Raw genomic sequence first — 20,560 nt, forward strand, 5'->3', positions numbered from 1 at the left:
CAGTATGTGTCACCCATAACGAGTGACATGTATGCAAGAACACACCATTACATCTCTAGTACGTGTCACCTATAACACATGTATGCAACAACACGTCATTACATCTCCAGTACGTGTCACCTACAACGAGTAACATGTATGCAAAAACACACCATTAAGTCTCTAGTACGTGCCACCTACAGCGAGTGACACGTATGCAAGAGCACACCACCATGTCTCTAGTATGTGTCACTCCATGAGTGACACGTATGCAAGAGCACGACACTATGACTCCAGTACGACTCCCCGAACAACATGTATGCAAGATCACGACACACACGCTCCACACACAAGGCTCGTCAAACCCAAGCTCTGCATTTGGTGGGCCTCACAGTTCACAAAATCCAAGGCCTATCCTTGGTAAACCTTGACATAGCTATACAGGCTTGTCAAAATCCAGGGCAAACACGTCCCCCTCAAGGCTCGATAAACCAAAGGTTCACCCTTAGTGAGCCCTTTCTGTTGCTAAGTTTCATCTCCATAGGAACTCAAGGTACGCAAGGATCGCCCTTGATGATCTTTTTTATTCCTAATTTTTACCTATGTAGGAATACAAGTTTGCATGAACAACAAAAACCCAAGGTCTGCCCTTGGTACGCACTCCTAGAAAACCCAAGGCATCCCCTTGGTCTGCTCACTCACAGCAACTATGACGACCACCGTCAAAGGTCCAAGTTCAACAAAATGAACTATGACCAGACTATTTGGCAAGACCTTCAATCAGGTAGAAGTCATACTTACTCCTCATAACCATTAGAGGAGAAAATCCATAGATCAAGCGACCTACCCCCAAATTGGTTGGCAAGACCTTCAACGAGGGGCAAGTCAAACATACTCCTCACAAGCATCAGGGGAGAAGTTCCGCAAAGTAGAAAGAAACGCCACCAGAGGGGTGACAAGACCTTTAACCAGGTTGAAATTAAACTTGGGATGACTTCATATCATCTACTTTTTACAAGACCACCACGGTCCTACCTACCTTTACATCAACAAGGTCTTGCTTCCTAAGCCGTCAAAGATTACACACTTATCATCACGACAACCTATTTATACTACCACAAGTGTGGAGCGTTGCATAGACAAAGGCATAGAAACAAGACATAGATACACAGTACAAAATTCCTCATCGAAGGAAAGCTTATGCATTGAAGAAAAATTGTCATAATTACAAGGCCCACACAACCAAATTCAAACAATAAAGAAAAGAGGAAAATAAACAAAAGGCAACCTAAACAGTGGCATTATCGCCTTTCTCCTCAAAGCCCAACTCCTCTTCACTAGCAGCCTCTTCCTCCGCAGTAATTTCTTGCTCGTCAAGTAGAACATCGTCCTTCACATCCTTGAATGGGTCAAAAAACCCCATTCAAGTTCTTTGACGAAGAACCCAACCTGCCTAATGGCCTTGTTGAAACACTTTTCATGGTGCTCCATGGCTTCCTGCTTGTAAACGAGCAACTCCTCCTCAAGCTCCTTGTTGGCCTTCCTTTTCCTAGAGGCCCACTGCTCAGACTCCTCCATCATGGACTCTAACTCCTTCAACTGGACCTTGAGATTTTCCACCTTCTTATAAATAAGGACTCACAGTTCCATCCCACTCCTATAAATATCAGGTTCCATCGAACTCTCAACACATCCCGAACACACATGCACACCTGCTTGCATGCTCGTGTTTTCATACTCTCTCTTATTCTCCTAACTTATATACTTACTTAAACGTCGGAGTCTTTTATTTTGCAAGTTTCCCTTCATGTCCTCTTGATAAAGGCTTTTTTCAAAGTCAACATGTAAAGTTCAGGAATCCACTTCGACCACATCCATCCTGACATGTGTCAGTTCCAAATTTTGATAATTACAAAATATATAATAACTACATATACACACATTCGTACTCAGGTTGTTGAAAGAGGGCAGTGTAGAATAGCAATTTTCAAAGTCAAACTATCAAGGCCTTATTGGGTTATTAATTTAATATCAAAAGCAATTTAGAACTTTGGCTCTGCAACATTTAAAGAAAATAAAATTTTATTTAATCCACTAAACCATGCTCATGTGTTCCATTAAACAATTTTGACTTAGTTGTGTTAAATAAATACGAGGAGTGATGTGAAGCTGTCGTAGTTATAAATCAATGACAGATTTTTCAAAACTATTGATTACAAAAACTAATTAAACTTTCCTATTTCAACACCTCCCTTTTTAGATTAAACTAAGATGTAACATTTTTATTATATGCCATTTTGCTGAGTTATTGTTAAAAAATTATTTGAAATTACGAATGTTTGTTTTTTTCCTAATAAATTAAGATCTCAACACCAAAAAATATATTAAGCTCTAAATTTTCTACTTAAAACCTTTTATTTGTTGATTCGTTGACTATTATTTTGATCAATTAAAAATTATAATAAAAAACTTATAACATAATCATCATGTCAAGCAGGTATAACATATCCTCACATAGATTTTGAAAACCTATGTATTACAGATGGATTTTTGACACGTTTGCATGCAGCACATGATACATGCATGTGGTGGAATTGATCACCCGCTACGTGTCAATGTCAAATTAATATATAGAATGACAAACCAAGAGTAATTAGGCATTCCAAAATTGTAGTTTTGCGTCTGATCACACGCATGATAACATCAACAATAATATTACAAATTAACGCAATATGTCAACTCTTTAACTTTTTTGAAAAACTTGGAAAGTTCAAGCAAAATAATTTGAATTCAATGCGTGAACTGGAGAATTTTTAATCGGGCATGGTGATATATATAACTTGAACGTCACATGATGCTGTATATTAACAAACACAAGAGCATGGGAATGAACATCTTCGATTGATCTTATCATTGATTGTTTGACTTTGAATAAATTAGTATATATCCTAGAATCTCTTCTATATATATACGTCCATCAATAAAATCTGTTGATTGCAGGTGAACTCTAGTAAGGGTGACAATGAAGTAATATAATTCTATTTTAATATATTTTGAATGTTATCGGGATTCGTCTCTTATGAAATTATCTTATAATAATTATCATACGGATAAAAAATATATATCGATGTCCTATTTTAATATATAATTCATTAAATTAATTTAACTAATAATTCATAATTATTCACGAATTTAGAGTTCATCTTCTCATTGTTTTTACTATTTTTCTTATAAAAAAAATTCATTCTCTTCCCTTCCCACACGCATAGAACACTCGCAAGTGGGAAACACGAGGTTAGCTATACTCTGAACTCTTGCTGGCATATACAAGACTCGTTAAATACATGTTTATATGTGTGACAATGAAAGCCACGTAAGTGGAGAAATTAAGGAGTAGAAGGGATAAGGATGATGCCAACTTTACTTTATTTCTCGTATGTAATTGTGCAGAGTGCATGGATATACAAATGCACATTTCCTCACATATTGAGAAAAAGAGCATTGGAAAACGAATTTCAGAATTCAGAAAACAGACAATGCATCTTTCCTTTAGTTTTGGAGCAAAAGAGAACGTACACCACAAATTCATATTCACGATTAGCATATGCACGTTTAATCAGAACACAGGCTTGAAGGACCATATTATCTGGATATATGTTTTTTTAATGTTTTTTCATATATAGTTTTAGTCACACTACCTCCATCCTTTTATAAAAAATACTTTATAATGTAAAATATGTTATCACTTATTTCTTATAAAAAGAACAAGACAAGACGGAGGTAGTATATTTTTATGTATGATTAAATAAGTAGTTTTTATTGTTATATCATCTAACATATAATTAAATAAGGTATATCGGGATGATAGTAGGATAAATTTTAGTTTTAACATAAATCATCAAAACTAAATTGAGCAGAATATTCATCATTGTAATTACAGCACATAACTTTTATAATAATGTTCTGTTTTGTCTTTTAAAATATAATAGGTTTAAAAGAGTGAATCGAATTTTTTATATATATATATATATATATATATATATATATATATATATATATATATATATATATATATATATATATATATATATATATATATATATATATATATATATAAATTGATGGGCGTGGTCTTATCGCTCACGTAAGCATGCATACAATTCAGAAATAACGGGAGGTGACATGGGAAGATCGATAAGTTAGCAACCATAAATATCTCAGCGTGCAGGTACGTACGTACAAGTTTTTTTGTCCATAAGTTTTTATTTTATTTTTGTGTTTCCTGTCTTTCTAATTCTTGAAATGTTCGTTTTTCTTCTTTCTAAATTTTAAATTCGCCATTTTTTGTTTGAAGAAGTGATATATAGATGCATTTTAGACAAAAAAATTGACATTTTAAAACTAGAGAGATAAAAAGTGGGCAAAAAAAATTTAAGAATGACTAAAATTAAATTTTAAATTTTTTAGAGTGATTATTTTTGCCTTTTAAAACGGTAGAAGAAGCTATTAATGTTTGCTTACCATAATTTTTTTTACTTCATTTTCTTACCATCATCAAAATTACTTTTTTTAAATGAAGCAATTTATAAGTTTTTTTTTTTGTCATGGCATTGATATGTAAAGCTTAATTAATAACTCATTTCTAAAAATTTAATTGGTTATCTTTAATAAAAAAAAATATTTTCAATTATGTTATTTTTTATTTACAAAGTTCAAATTCAAGGTTTGAACCCGAGAGTTTGTTTAATAGATGTGAATCTAGTTTCATTCAAACCAATGATATGAATGTTCTTGAACCTAAGAATTTGTTTAATAAATATAAGTTTAGTTTAATTCAAATCAATAATATGAATGTTATTTACAGTGACTTTTTATTTTAATTTTATATTATCGGTCTCTAATTATTTTGAAAAGACAAAACAAACATATGAAAAACTAAAAAAAGTAATTATTTTATAAAAAAGAAAGTATTATTTGATTAAAAAAATATGACAAAGGAGTCCAATATTTATATTTTTCTTTAACAAAAGAGGAATTTCTTATTAATTAATTTTGTTAACATTTCCGACACTAAGTCTACATGCATCATTAGGGTCACCATCCAAAGGCGCCTCATTGGGTTGAAGGAGAAATATGCTTATAAACTATCCTCCTCAACTCCTTAATAATGTTAAGTTGTCGAAATAAACAAGAGTGACCTAAGTTCTTTTTCTAGCGTTGATATTTTAACCTCAAATCCACAAATATATTTAAGAAGCTCATCACGATTTTGATCTTGTTAAAAGACACATTGACAGATTAAGAAAGAAGTATTCTTATGAATTGTCCTTACCATCATCTCTCAAGTAATCTAAGACTTTCTGGTTATTGAAACATAGGAAATTTTAATTTAAAAAATTTAATATTATCGGTATATTAATTTTACCGTAATAAGCTTTATGTATTAATTTATTAAATATTATCCTAAATGGTTAATAAAATTGTTTATTCAAAAGGTTGACACAAGTGATTCTCAAGTTAAGAGACCACATTGAATAATTCATCAGTCAATTTAAAATGCATTTGACTTTTCTCATATTTTGGGGGTATTAATTAGTATCATAAATAGTCAACCCTCCTAGGATATCCTTCTTTCCCCACTTGTCCGGCACTACTTAATGTAAACCCATCCCTGCTGACATGCGACATGCTCTAGTTTTTCTCTGTCTCTCAACCTCTCTCAATTTTTACATCTGAAATTCATTCACATCTTTTTTTGCAGCAGACAAGGACAAATTAATTTGATTGAGAGGAATTTTGAGATTTTTGGTGAAACTTTTATTTATATTTAAAATTTAATTTAATACAATTAATTAATTTTTATTTTATTTTTTTCAACTGTAAAATTTTAATTAAAATTTGATAATTAAGTTTTAAAGATTTTTTTTATCGTTATATAACATGAAAAATTCATTCACACAACAAGAAAAAGTTAGAATAGAATCGAAAATTTAATGTTGTCCATGGCATCAATGATGGATATCACTTTAGCATTGATTTGGCCTACACAAGTTGGAACCAATCTTTCAAATGCCACTTTCTACTTTAGAGAAGAAAAGGGATAGAGTATGGATAATTTACCATATATACAATATATGTCTTTGTATCCACATTTGAAAAAAAAAATATATATATTTGTATGAGAGTAATAACTTTAATCCCTATCTTTTTCACCTATTCGATAGCTATATATTCATATCCATACTTACTATCTATACTTCATTTAAGTATAAAATTAATTAATAATCCAAACAAAAGATACAACATCAATGGCATAATTATAATATATATAATATTTTAATTCTTCAAAATCAACTAATTCCTAAATTTGAACATCATCTGCTAGTATTCACATGTGAAGATTAATATTTTAAAATTTAAATATTTTTCATATAAAAAATTAAACAGGCATAGCATAGTTTTTTTTCAAATTTGAACAAGCTAAGATGTATAAATTAAAACTTACTTAGAATAAAAAATATTTCATTATTAATGATAAATATCCTAATATTAAATAAGAAAAAGATGTCTTGGGAAGGATAATTAGACTAATATACCCTCGATCTTCATATTTATAAGTATGGCTTCTGTCTATGTTTCTTCATTATATCTCTCCTTTTCGTTTATTTGAATATGTGTTTTTTATTAGTGTGCTTGCCTTTCATTTAAACACTAGCCTCATGAGATGCACCTCCATCACTCCTTCACGAGATAATATTCTTTCTCTCTTTTATAATTTTTCAAAATCTCTGTCTCTTGTAAATGGTGTTTGAGAATAATGATGCAGAATATTTTCTACTTTAAGTTGTGATTATAATTGATAAAGAAATCCTTATTGATCACACCAATTCTGAAACTATTATTTAAAAATTAAAAAAAAAACTCTTTACGTCGACTTATTTCACATTATTATTTAAAAATTAAAAAAAAAAAACTCCTTACGTCAACTTATTTCACATTTTTTTAACCAGTTTAGAAGATCGAAAGTAAACAAAATAAAAAAAAATATTGTCCTAGTGTCTATGAGATCATGTTTCTCAAAATTAAGTTTTTTTTTTTTTTTTTGTAAAGTGAAAATTAAGTTTGTTACATGAAAAACTAGTAGTGGCATCGAATATTCTACTACTACATCTGGCATATTTAAGAACTATAGAACTGTTAGTTCAGGATCATATATTTACTTATTCAAATTTATTCTATTTCTTCTTTAAAAAAATATCGTGTAAGTTTAAATAACAGAGTAGAAAGAAGTTGAAAATAATAAATAAATAATTATATATCGTCACATAATTTTAGATGCAAATACATGTTAGCTACGTCCCCCCTGCCCCCCAAATCGTCGAAAAAGAGATGCATTTTCTTCACTGAACGATAAATCTGCAACTCCATTTTCTACTGTTAGTTGGAGTATTGGTGATCGAAGAAGCTACCTAAAGATCTCTGTACAATTGTAGCTATACCTACCCCATTTCTCTAGAAAAAGATTCAACTTGTCAATTTGTCATGTAGATTTGGACAATATACAATGCATAACTTATCGCATCGGAAACAAAAACTTCTAGAAGTATATCTAATTCTCCATCTCATATGATCAATTTCAATTAAAGATGCAGGTACACGTACAGGCGCGCTAGTGTTTAAATATAACCTGCTTTTGTAAGGGTACATCGTTTAATTAAACTTTCTAAATTTTTCCAATGTGATTTTGAATATATATACAATTAGTATACTTCATTTCTTGATTATCTTAGTGGGAACCAGAAAGGAAAAAAGAAATTTCCCTAAAAAAATCAACAAGAATACGTGTTAGAGTATTCACACACATCTGGAACATATATCCATCTTCTCGTCCCCGTATTAAATACAAAAATATTATGTTATGGTAAAATCATGTTTAAATAATAAAAAATAAATCATAAAAATATATTCATAGATAAATTAGAAATTAAAAAAATTAATGTTTTACCAATAAATTCAAAAAACATGGATGATGATAATAATAATAATAACAATAATATATTATGATGATGATGAAGAAATTCAAAATTAATTTTATAGCTGAGATTGAAACGGTTAAAAAGTTCTCAATAACATAAAATATGCCAGCCAAACCAAACCTAAAATAATTTGTTTTAACCACTCACAATATTTCGTGTTAAAAGTTTATCGTATGATATATGACATCCTCTACCCTACACAAATATGTACTAATAATAAAAGAAATAAAAATGTATTTCAAAAGAGTAAAAGACTCACATTTGCTTTAATATTGTCAAATAAAACTTATAAAAATACATATTCGGCTCGGAGCAAGACCGTCAAAGTTTACAAAAGAAATTTTGTTAAATAAGTGAAGTAAAGTAAAATAAAATAACATCATGCAATTAAAATAAAAACTCATCCTCAATGTCACATCTTATCAGAACATTGTGTCCCAACATCCTCTAGTATGAGTTCTTTAAAGTCATCCATCTAGTCATCTTCTCCCACGAACTCAAGGTTCAAGATCATCATAGGATCCAAACACAAATAGCACACAGGGAGTGAGTTATCACATTTCTAAAAAAATACAAATAAACAAAGACGTAATCCAAATAAATTATAGAAGTATTTTATAACATAGATCAACTTAATACAACTCACGTCACTTCATCACTTTATCATTTAAAATTCATTTTCCAATCACTAATCATATTACACATGAATCACACACTCGGTTCAAGACGTAATAATAGTCATCAATTTCATAATAAACAATTAGCAAACGTTATGCAACAATTATACTAAGACTCGAGCCTATATGCAATGAGGTATCATGTCAATGAAAAATCACCCTAGTGCGCTTAGGAGTACATAACAAGACACACCACACAATGGATATGTCAAGTCATTCTCACTAAGTAAAATCATAAGGTGACTAGTTAGTGTCACTCTGTTTTACGAGAATGCTCCAATCATATGGGATCAACATGGATTTGGCTTCTCTGCTGTCCCTTTTCAAGCTTTCCCTGTGCTTTCCCTTCAAAACGATGTCGTTTTGAAGGGAAAGCATGGGGACAACTTGAAAAGGGATAGCAGAGAAGTCAATTTCGATCAACATAGGCTTAAAAGAGCACACAAACCGAGTGTCTTTACTCCCAAGGCTTAGACTCTAAAGAATCCGTTAGGGTCTCACCTTCCTGATTCAGGTCTAATCCCTAAAATAATTTTTTGCACGCAAATAATGCTCATGAATTATACAATACTCACAACCTTACACTCGTGTTTCAAACACTTTTAATACATTGCGCTACAATTTAACACTTGAGGTTCCTCACTAGGAATCCTACATTTTTCCTTTAACACTGGGCATAAACACTTTTCCCAAGGTAAACACGAGTCGGGTTATTATATAATTCACAACTCACAACACAAGTATTGTCACATCAAGTGTTAACCACACACTTATTCACAACCAAATTTCATGTACACAATTTGACATCTCATGATGTCACAGTCCACCATCACATATTTACGTGTATCTCAAAAATTAACATATGTGCAACTTTGCACTTATGTTCAATCTCAACAACAATATTATAATCTCATTATAATAATTTATCACGCCTCATAGCTCATATGCACATCACACAATAATGATATTTGCATCACACAAAACATATATATATACACACATACTAAATCAAACTACATTATTTTCAATCAAAAAGAATTTCTACAACAACAACAACAACAACAACGCCTTATCCCACTAGGTGGGGTCGGCTACATGGATCAACTTCCGCCATAATGTTCTATCAAGTACCATACTTCTATCCAAATCATTAAGTTCGAGATCCTTTTTGATAACCTCTCTTATAGTCTTTTTGGGTCTTCCTCTGCCTCGAATTGTTTGCCTTCTCTCCATCTGGTCTACTCTCCTCACTACAGAGTCTACCGGTCTTCTCTCTACATGCCCAAACCACCTAAGTCTATTTTCCACCATCTTCTCTACAATAGGCGCTACTCCAACCCTCTCTCTAATAGCTTCGTTTCTAATTTTATCCTGTCGAGTCTTACCACACATCCACCGCAACATCCTCATCTCCGTTACACCTACTTTATTCTCATGTTGGCTCTTGACTGCCCAACATTCTGTTCCGTACAATATCGCCGGTCTTACCGCAGTCCGATAAAACTTCCCCTTTAGCTTGATCGGTACCTTTGCATCACATAACACCCCCGATGCTTTTCTCCATTTCATCCATCCTGCTTGAATGCGATGATTCACATCCCCTTCAATTTCTCCATCATCCTGTATTACAGACCCAAGATATTTAAACCGTGTGACTTGAGGGATAATATGGTCTCCTATTTTCACCTCTGAGTTAGAAACCCTCCTTCTTTTGTTGAACTTACATTCCATATACTCCGATTTGCTTCTGCTTAGGCGAAAGCCATGTGTTTCTAGAGCTCGTCTCCAAGTTTCCAACCTCTCATTCAACTCCTCCCTCGACTCTCCAAGGAGGACTATGTCATCTGCAAAAAGCATGCATCTCGGCGCTATCTCTTAGATTTGTTCCGTGAGGACATCCAGAATTAAGGTAAAAAGGTAGGGGCTAAGGGTTGACCCTTGATGCAAACCAATTGTGATGGGAAAATCGTCTGACTCTCCACCCTGTGTCCTAACACTAGTCGATACCCTATCATACATATCTTGGATAGCTCGAATATATGCAACCCTAACCCCTTTCTTCTCTAGAGCTTTCCACAAAATCTCTCTAGGCACTCTATCATACGCTTTCTCCAAGTCAATAAAAATCAAGTGCAAGTCTTGTTGGTTCATGCGATATTGCTCCATCACCCGCCGTAATAAATAAATCGCTTCCATGGTCGACCTTCCCGGCATGAAACCAAATTGATTCTCAGTAACTTGAGTCTCCTTTCTTAATCTCCGTTCGATCACTCTTTCCCATAATTTCATGGTATGACTCATGAGCTTGATTCCCCTATAATTTGCACAATTTTGTATATCCCCCTTGTTCTTATAGATTGGCACTAACGTGCTTCTCCTCCATTCCTCCGGCATGCGTTTTGACCTCATAATTTCATTAAAGAGTTTGGTGAGCCACTCAAGACCTCTATCTCCAAGAGTTTTCCACACTTCAATAGGTATGTTGTCTGGCCCCACCGCCTTACCGTTACTCATTCTTTTCAACGCTTCCTTTACTTCCTGTTTCTAAATCCGCCGATAGTACTTATAGTTCCGGTCCTCTTCTCTTACATCAAAAGAAACTACTACTAGGTATTAACTTTACAATTTTCTTTAATTTATTATTTTATTATTACAATATATATATGTGTGTGTGTGTGTGTTGATCATCATCGTGGGAAAATACAAAACAAAGACAATAATTTGTATAAAATAAACAATTAAAGAGAATATTATTTAGAGTACAATTCATGTTAATAAAAAAAACACTCAATTTTTAGGGTTCACACTCAACACGAGAACACATTAATTTTACAATAATTTCTCATTGGGACATCAATTGGTCTGTCAGACATGTATAATTCACAGTTATAACTGTAAAGATAGAATCAAAATTTGGAGAAACATCCAAAAAACTCATTCCAAATGATACTCTAAGAATCCCTACACATGTTCTCACTACTCCCCAATTATGACTAACTCATCCCTTACCTCTAAGCAGACTCACATGTGTAGTCCAGTAGTGATAGCGGCGTCTCTAGCAGTTTCCTAAGATTCCTTAACCTTTTCCTCTGTTTGCTCTGTTAGGATTTCCAAGCGCTATAGAGAAGGAGAAAAGATTAAAGCCTTCATTTTACTGTCAAAGTGTGAAACTAATTTCTCTTTGCAAAAACATTATGTTGCCAATCCCAACGATGAGAATGTTCGAAAGTGGGATACGAATCTGGTGTCTAAATTTCATAAAGATCCAACGGTTGAAGAGTCCAGGATTGTAGTTTTACTCGGATAGATTTTGGGTATCTGCGGGAAAAGAAAAAGCTACGATGCGAAGGACATTTCTCTCAACACAGACGTATTTTCACAAATTCCAACGGTGCGAATGTTTGAAAATGATTTTCAAACATGGTGCTCAAATTTCACGATGATCCAACGGTTGACAAGTCCAAGATCATTATTTTACTGAAATAAGTTTGAGTGTATGCGGGAAGAGAAAGGGTTTTGGGGGAGGAAGAAGGGAAAACGAAATTGAGAGGAAGAGAAAGTGTAGAGAATCGTCAGTCTGAAAACTGACCTAACATGTCTCTATTTATAGCTATAATACTCTCAACCTATTATTTACTATATTAATAAATCAATTATCCTTTTTATTTTCCTTAAAACCATTATTTTAATAAAGTTATTTCTCTTTATTTATTTAATTATAAAAATCTCACCATTTTTTTAAAATTTTATTTATTTTTAAATATTTTTTTTTAATTTATTTATGAAAAATAGGGTGTTACATGATACTAGTGAGATGTTTGCTTATTTTAATTTTATCAAATTTAAACATGGCGTGGCCATTTGGTCTCTTCTCTATCGTTCAGCTTTGGTAGGCACATCTGCATGCGCACAAGGTTATACTTTACAATTACATGACATGAAAAAGGTTGGAAAATGAAGAGGAATAGCCATAAATTAACACTAGATGACACCACAGTACCATCCTCACTCTTCTTTTGTTTATTTATAATCATAATATATAATTAAATATTTTATGAACACAACCTATGTATGAGAACAGTGCATAACAACTATAAAATAGTTTAATTCTCTAGCGAAAAGTCTATTATTGTCCCTCCAAGTTTTTTTAACCGGCATAATTAAGGCCTTTGCCTTCTTAGTGAGATTCTAAGGTATTTCTATAAGTTTCGGTCGTTTGAGTCGACTATAGGACCAATCCTTGATCCGGAACTTACTCACACTTAAAGTTTTTTACCTCTCTCCAATGATGTATTATATGATAATCAAACTCAAATCCTCTACCACAAACTCAAAGTGTGTTGCCGACTAAACTATATTCATTGAGCATTATGTAAGTTTTTAATAAAGCCATTATGTGATTCTAAAAAATGAATCACCATTCAAGTATAATATAATTGCGTAGTTTAGAATTATTTTTCTCACTCTTACATAAAAATAGTTTAATTTCCTTACCAAATATGTTTCATATCTATTTATTTTTACGGTGATATTAATTTACTCCAATAAGAATTACTCTACTCAATAATAATTCTTTCTATTTATTTATTATATTTTAACAATCAAACCATTAAATTAAGAATTCTTATTGAACTTCACAAGATACAAAGCACCACTCACATATCTCCCTGCATGATCTGCTAGGGTTTCTATTAAAACCCTAAAAAGAGTCGTCAGGGCTTCCCAAAGTTTTCTCTTTGATCTTGCACTACTAGTTAGTGATCTTTTTTTGGGGTTTTGTACCCTTGCTTGGTGTGTTACTGGAGAGGAGTAAGGAGCTATGGGTTGCAAATAGAGTAGAGGAATATGGAAGGAAGGCGAGAGGAGGTTGATGGAGGGGAAGAGGAGATTGTCGTGTTACCAAAAGTAGAGGAGGAGAAACGAGGTGGAATTGAGACGGTGGAGGATTATTGGTTGGTTGGAAAGGTCATTTTGCAAGGATCGGTGAAAACATGAAAGCTTTCAAAAACACAATAGTGCAGGCTTTCACGGCAAATGAGGGTATTGAGGTTAGAGACATCGACAAAAACCTATACTCTTTTAGGTTTTTTTCAAAAGAAAGATATGGAACTCATCCTTAAAATGGCCCTATGGAATTTTAACCGTAATTTGGTGATCATTGAGAAGATAAAGAATTATAAGAATCCAAATATGGTGGACCTTTCTAAGTGCCCCTTTTGGGTTAGGATTTATGATCTCCTAATCAGCCAAAGAACGAAGACGGTGGCGGTGTGCATTGCTAATACTATAGGGGAGTACATGAAGTGAGATAAAGCAGAAGAGAACAAACTAGGGAGATCTATTAGGGTTTGTGTGAAATTAGACGTGACAAAATCGTTACAAACATGTTTGAACGTGAAATTTGCAAAGAAAGACCCTATTAGAGTGTGATTCAAGTACAAGAGGTTATGTACTATTGCTATGGGTGCAGACGTCTAGATCACCAACTAAGACTCTGTGATTTGCGGGATGAAGAACACACTAATGAAGGAGGATAGGACTTACCTTTTGGTTCTCAGCTCAAGGTGTCCCTAAAAAACAATATGGTGATTGGAGGAATCAATAAGGAGGTGTTTGTTGAAGGAGTTATGAGGAAATTAAGAAATGAAGGGGAGAAGGAGCAAAATGAAGGCATTGATAATAGGCAAGAGTTGAGAGTGAAAATTGAAGACGTAGCTGATTCACTATTAAAATTCCGATTGTCCAATGAGGAGAGTTACAACAAGAAGAATGAAGTGGCCAAGGAGAAGGTGGTAGAGGAAAAAGAAGGTACTAGGTCAACAAGTGCTAATCCCAAGGAGGTGGCAAAAAAACATAAAGCAAGCACTGAAATCAAAGAAGAGACACATATACATGACATGCAGATCCCCAAGACTGTGAATATTCCTGTCTCTTTCCCAATAACAAGAGAAAATATTGGCACTTAAAGGAAATGGAAGCGCCATGGTCGAAGTAGGGAGGGGGGAAAGAAAAAAGCTAGAAATGGAGCTGGGGAAACGGAAGACGAAAGGATGGATATGTATAACGATGGGGGACTAGAGCAAAGAGACTAAAAGAAACATCACACTCACTCTAAAAGGGTGGAGCCTGCAACACAGGCTCGCTGGGAATCATGAAAATGTGCTAGAATTGTTGTGGGTTAGGCCACTCAAATTTTAAACTTTGTGTGAGATAGGGTTTGGAAGAAGCTGAAGGGATAGAAAGAGAAAGCTTTGTCAAAATCAAGTCGAGAAGTCCTTATAAAATCTGTTGTTCAATCAATCCCCACATATGTGATGGGTTGTTTTATGTTGCCAAAGTCAATTTGTGAGGAGATAAAAGGTCTCATGGCAAGGTTCTATTAGGGGGTATTAAAGGGCAAAAATTCATTGGATGAGTTGGAAAAAACTCACAAGAAATAAAAAGGAGGAGGTCTTGATTTTAGATTTGTTAAAGCTTTTAACGAAGCTTTGCTTGCAAAACAATGGTGGAAGCTTATGACAAAGGAGACATCCTTACTAGCCAAGCTTATGAAATCTAAATACCATCCCCATGGGTCTTTATGGGAAGCACTGAAAGGATACAGGTCGAGCTTCACTTGGGCTAGTATATTGGAAGCGAAACGAATCTTGGAGGAAGGTTGTATGTGGAGTATTGGCGATGGAAGGGTTGTTGACATTAAAAGAGATAGATGGATCCCCAAAATTCCAAGGGGTTGAATTCCAGCCCATGAAGCCACTCAAGTTCCAAAAGGAATGAAGGTCAGTGAGTTGATGAAGCAGGATGAATTTTCCTAGAATAAGGAATTGTTATCCCTTTTTTATATTTCAATAATGGAATGTATTGAATCTATATCACTGAGGTGGACCATGGAGGCAGACAGTTTGTATGGGAAACACACATCTAATGGAATCTATAGTGTTAAATCTGGATATTTTGTGGCTAATTCAAGATGGAACCCAACAAAATCAACTCTGAGCAAGGGAGGAGGTTTTGTGGAAGAACATATGGATAGGAGATGCATCACCAAAATGCAAGAATTTGGCCTAGCGAGCTTCTTCAAATATCCTCCCAGTCTGGTCGAATTTAAGGGAAAAGAGGATTTAAGTGGACTCCCTATGTCCCATGTGCGAGTTGGAGGATGAAACAATCATACATCAACTTGTAACTTGTAGAGAGGCTTAGAAAGTGTGGTTTGCATCTCCGCTGAGTCTAAGATTTAATAATTTCAATTTTGATGATTTTAAGTAGTGGGTGGAGTTTTTTATTGACATAATGGATGAGGATCCTAGAGCAATGATGTTTGTGATCTTGTGGGCAATTTGGTACACTAGGAATCAACATGTTTTCCAAAATAAGAGGATGAAGGTTCAACCTTTGTTGAGTAAGATGGCTTTTGTTCCGCTATCAAGGGAAGACATTACAATGGCTCAAGAATCAAATTTGATTCCAACCTATGGGAAAACACCACCACTAGGCATTTTTAAGATAAATTTTGATGCTGCTATGAGAAAGGAAGTAGGAACGAGATTGGGATTCATTGTGCATGATTCTGAAGGTTTGGTGCTTGCACCAGCCTCTATGCTTATTCAGTCCATGTTCGGGCCTAGGGAGGCTGAGGCCTTTACCTTTCAATGGTCAATTATCAAGGCAGCGGAGTTGTTATTGTCTGATGCTTGTTATGAAATAGATTGCCTGTAGCTAGTACAAGAGTGGAACAAGAAGGAGGGTGTAGGAAGATCACTCTTCTATGGCATAGCGAAGGATAATGGGAGATTTCTTGCTAATTCACTTAGAAAAAAGTTCTTATTCACTAAGCAATTAGGGAACCATACATCTCATTGTTTTGGATCTTTAGCGGGTGTTTGGTTTGGTTGTTTCTTGTTTTCATTTTCACTGAAAATAGAAAATTGTGATGGAAATGTGTTTGGTTGGATTTTTGAAAACATTTTCAGTAAAAATATTTTCCCAAACCAACCAAAAAATGATAACAATAAAATCTTGTTTTCAGTGTTTTTAGTTTCTTCTTTTTTCTCACCCCTTCTAATTTTTCCCATACGCTTCTCTCTCTCTCTTTCTTTTTTTTCTTCTCTCCAGAGACAGCAAACCCAACTCAGTCCCATACGCTTCTCTCTCTCTTTCAATCACATTTTTCCTCTCTCAAACTAGTCTGCCTCACACCTCTCTCTGTCGATCCTTCCCCGCCACACCACCACCATTGCTCTGCTGCACCACTACCGCCACAACACCATTCCTGGTTGACAATCTCTTAGTGAAATTTGCTTCATGTCTCCTTTTTTCCCCTTTTTTTTGCTTCATAAGTCCATTAATGAGAGTTTTAGGGTCTTCTATGTTCTACTGATTTCTTTAATGGGGATGATGATTCTTCATTTTAGGGTTTCTATTTGAAGGTTTTAAGAATTGGTTTGCTTAATTGTGTTATTCTTCTCCCTTCGCCCCAATCTCTTCTCTTCTACTTTGAGCGTTGTTGGAGGATTGTTTTCTCCGTGGTTAGCCACCATAACAAGAATTTTTTTTAAACGGGGATGGTCAAACCAAACATGTTTTCAGAATTCTAATCTTTTGAAAATGAAAATAATTTTCAGAAAATGAAAAGAAAAAATAAAAATGCAAACCAAACGCACCCTTAGCTTTTACTTTTCATGATGTTTGTTGGATTGAGGAGGTCCCGTTTTAGCTCGACCAAATCATAGTCAATGATTTATCTTATTTAAATTTTCATCATCAATAATAATTCAGCTTTAACTTAAAAAAAATCTTATTAAATAGATCAAATCTATAATTTTTCACAAATTTTCAAAACTATTTGCTAATCAGTTAAATGAATTTAATCTACATATAGTATATTTTAATAATTTATAACTTTTTTTTAACACAATAAACTATAACTTATAAAAATAACTTACACAAGTTATACCAACACTTATACTACTAATAGCTATATAAAATATGATTTTTTTTATCCAATCAGTGAACTGCAATTATATACTCTCTTGATTATTTGTGTCAAGTTTTAAAATTTAAAATTGTAATAATGTAATCAAAGAGCCTTTATTTTAATATTTTGTAATATATATTATGTCATTTTAATATATATTAATGGGAAATGAACAATTTTATATTAATTAATAGAAAATTTTAGGCTTAATTTCATTTTTTACACTAAACTTTTTAATTCTTGACGAATTTTATTCCAATAAATTAATTTGGTGCATTTTATCCAACTTTTAAAAAACTTGTGAATTTTACACTCAATTATTTATTCATTAATAAGCACAAAATTTGGGGTAAATGCTGCCAAAAAAATAAAATATTAGGGGTAAAATTCATCAAAAAATCAAAAAGTTGGGTGCAATATTTACCCAAAAAAAATTGGGATAAAGAGTGTAATTATGTTAAGAGTAAAATAACAGAGAGTAAAGTTTTCAAGTTTCTTAAGTTGGAGATAAAAACACACCAAATTAATTTGTTAGGGGTAAAAAATTTGTCAAAAATGAAAAACTTAGAAGTAAAAAGTGCAATTAAGTCAAAATTTTATAAATACAATCTATATATCCTAAAGCCTTAAATATGTTTTTAATCATTAATATATACCTAAATTTTGTGTTTGATTCCTGATAAAATTTTCCTTTGCATTTGCTCCCTGATATTTGAAAAGTTTTGTTTTAGATCACTATCGTTAGTTAAGTGATGATGTGTCTATTAAATATTTGATAACCACTAGTATTTATTTCAACATCAAATTTAAATTGATAATCATCAGAATAATTAAAGTAAAAAAATAAATAAATCAAACTTTGAGAAGTTCCTCTCCTTCTCCCTCCTCTTTCGCGGCCACCTCCTCCTTCACATCGTCACCTTCAACCACTCCCACATCCTTTGCATCTCCGTTGGCACCAATCTGTGGTGGGTCCCACTCCTATTAAATATGTGCATGACCTAGACCTCCATCGCCAGATTCCCGCACATGCCTTCCCCCACTCCGCCACCACAGGTGGAGCTCGTCAAAATCGCCGCGTTACCAATGTAGTAACCATCAGATTCTTCCTAAAGGCCTCTCTCATCAGTAGCAAGCCTCTAATTGAAGGAAACAAAAAAGATGACGGTGATGGTGTCGTGTCGTGGCGTCGCGTTCCACCAGAAGCTGAAAAATGATTTGGAGAGGCTGCTAGAGGACCATGCGACTAGAGGAGTTCAAGAATGTCGTTGTCGAAGGTTACGACGCGACACTGCTCGTCGGCTATGACGGGAAGGAAGGGATTGGATTGGGCCACGAAGGACGTGAAGGTGGTGAAGATCAAATGGAGAACCGCCAAGGAAGGATTAAGGTTTTTTGGTGATGCTCCTCCCGCGCTCATTTTAAGCAACAATGAGAAGGACAACAAGAACAAGGAAAAGAAGGAGAAGAGTGAGAAGGAGAAGGTTGTTAGGATTGTTGGGGGAAGAGATGCTGGGTTGAAGGGTAATGTTGTGTTTAGGATTGGGGATGATTATCTTGTTTTGGAGCTTTCAAGGAGTGGAGAAAAGGTGAAGATCAAGGTTGGTGATGTTGTTGAATTGGGTTCTAAGGAGGAAGAGATGTGTTTGAGGAAATTAAAGGAGTTGAAGACTTAACATGAGGATAAAGTGTCGAATAGTACACGCAATAGGGATGAGGTGAAGGAGAAGAGAGGGAATGTTTGATTTATTTATTTATCACTTTTATTGATTTTGGTGGCTTTTAATCGTCATAAAATTTAAATTTGATTTTGAAATAAATATTGACAATTTAAGTCGCTACAAATACAAAATTCATATATATATATATATATATATATATATATATATATATATATATATATATTAGAGATAAAAAACATATTTAAGCTTATAATAAATCTTTCAACTTAATGGGATTATTAATATAAAATTATCTAATATAAATATTATTTTTTTTTGGTTGGGGGGGGGGGGGGGGCGGGGTCCAAGTTTGAAGTGGGACTTATATTACAAAAAATATATCCACGTGTTTGAATGTGTGTCATTGTGACTATGCGAAAAAGATTGATGAAAAGATAGAAACAATGATTGAAAGTATTTTTTTTATTTTATTAACTTAACATTTTTACCTTTCTCATTATAAAAAAAAAAACATTTTTACCTTTCTCTTCTTCTACTAGTATATTATATTATTGTAGATTGTTCATTTTATATTGTATCTTTACATATATTTAGTATTAAAGGATAAACATGATAAATTTTACAACTATCAACTTAGTTTATGAATATTTTTTTTTTTTTGACCCTTCAATTCATCATAAGAAAAAGACTTAGACTCACATGGAGTTTGACTGAAAGATAAATAAAATCTTATTAATAATTATTTTTGTCAAAAGTTAAATTCAAATATTATTCGAATAATTCAATCTTAATTTTGACATATTAATTACTTGTGTCTAATTACTTATTTATTAGTTTGTGAATTGCCTATTCAATTATTAGAAGTTTATTAATTATCTTTTCAATTTAGTTGAGTGTTGAAAAATCTCTATATATTAATTATATTTCATTTTTCTTAAAAAATAATTATATTCCATTTGAATTTTTTGGAGAATGCAAATTCCCCAACTCACATGTTCTGTATAAAATATTATAGACAACACTAATAGTTAATATTCTTATCATTAACATACGACTTTTTTTTAACTTATAAATAAGCTACCACCATATATATGTTAGCCCAACAACATGCAAGCAAGTCACATTTATGTACTATTAGTTGTACATTATTTTTAATCATGGAAGGAATTAAATTAACTTCTTTAATAGTATATGTTAATTGTTAGAACG

At 33.1% G+C, this 20,560-nt stretch overlaps 1 non-coding gene across 1 annotated transcript; it reads right to left on the minus strand.

The window, feature by feature from the left end:
- Positions 1-8,993: 8,993 nt before the first annotated feature.
- Positions 8,994-9,105, minus strand: MIR4393B (microRNA MIR4393b). The gene has a single exon (NR_048737.1). It is a non-coding gene; the product is annotated as a microRNA MIR4393b (primary transcript).
- Positions 9,106-20,560: the final 11,455 nt, after the last annotated feature.

The sequence above is a fragment of the Glycine max genome, chromosome 1 (assembly GCF_000004515.6).
Source record: "Glycine max cultivar Williams 82 chromosome 1, Glycine_max_v4.0, whole genome shotgun sequence".
Lineage (NCBI taxonomy): Eukaryota > Viridiplantae > Streptophyta > Magnoliopsida > Fabales > Fabaceae > Glycine > Glycine max.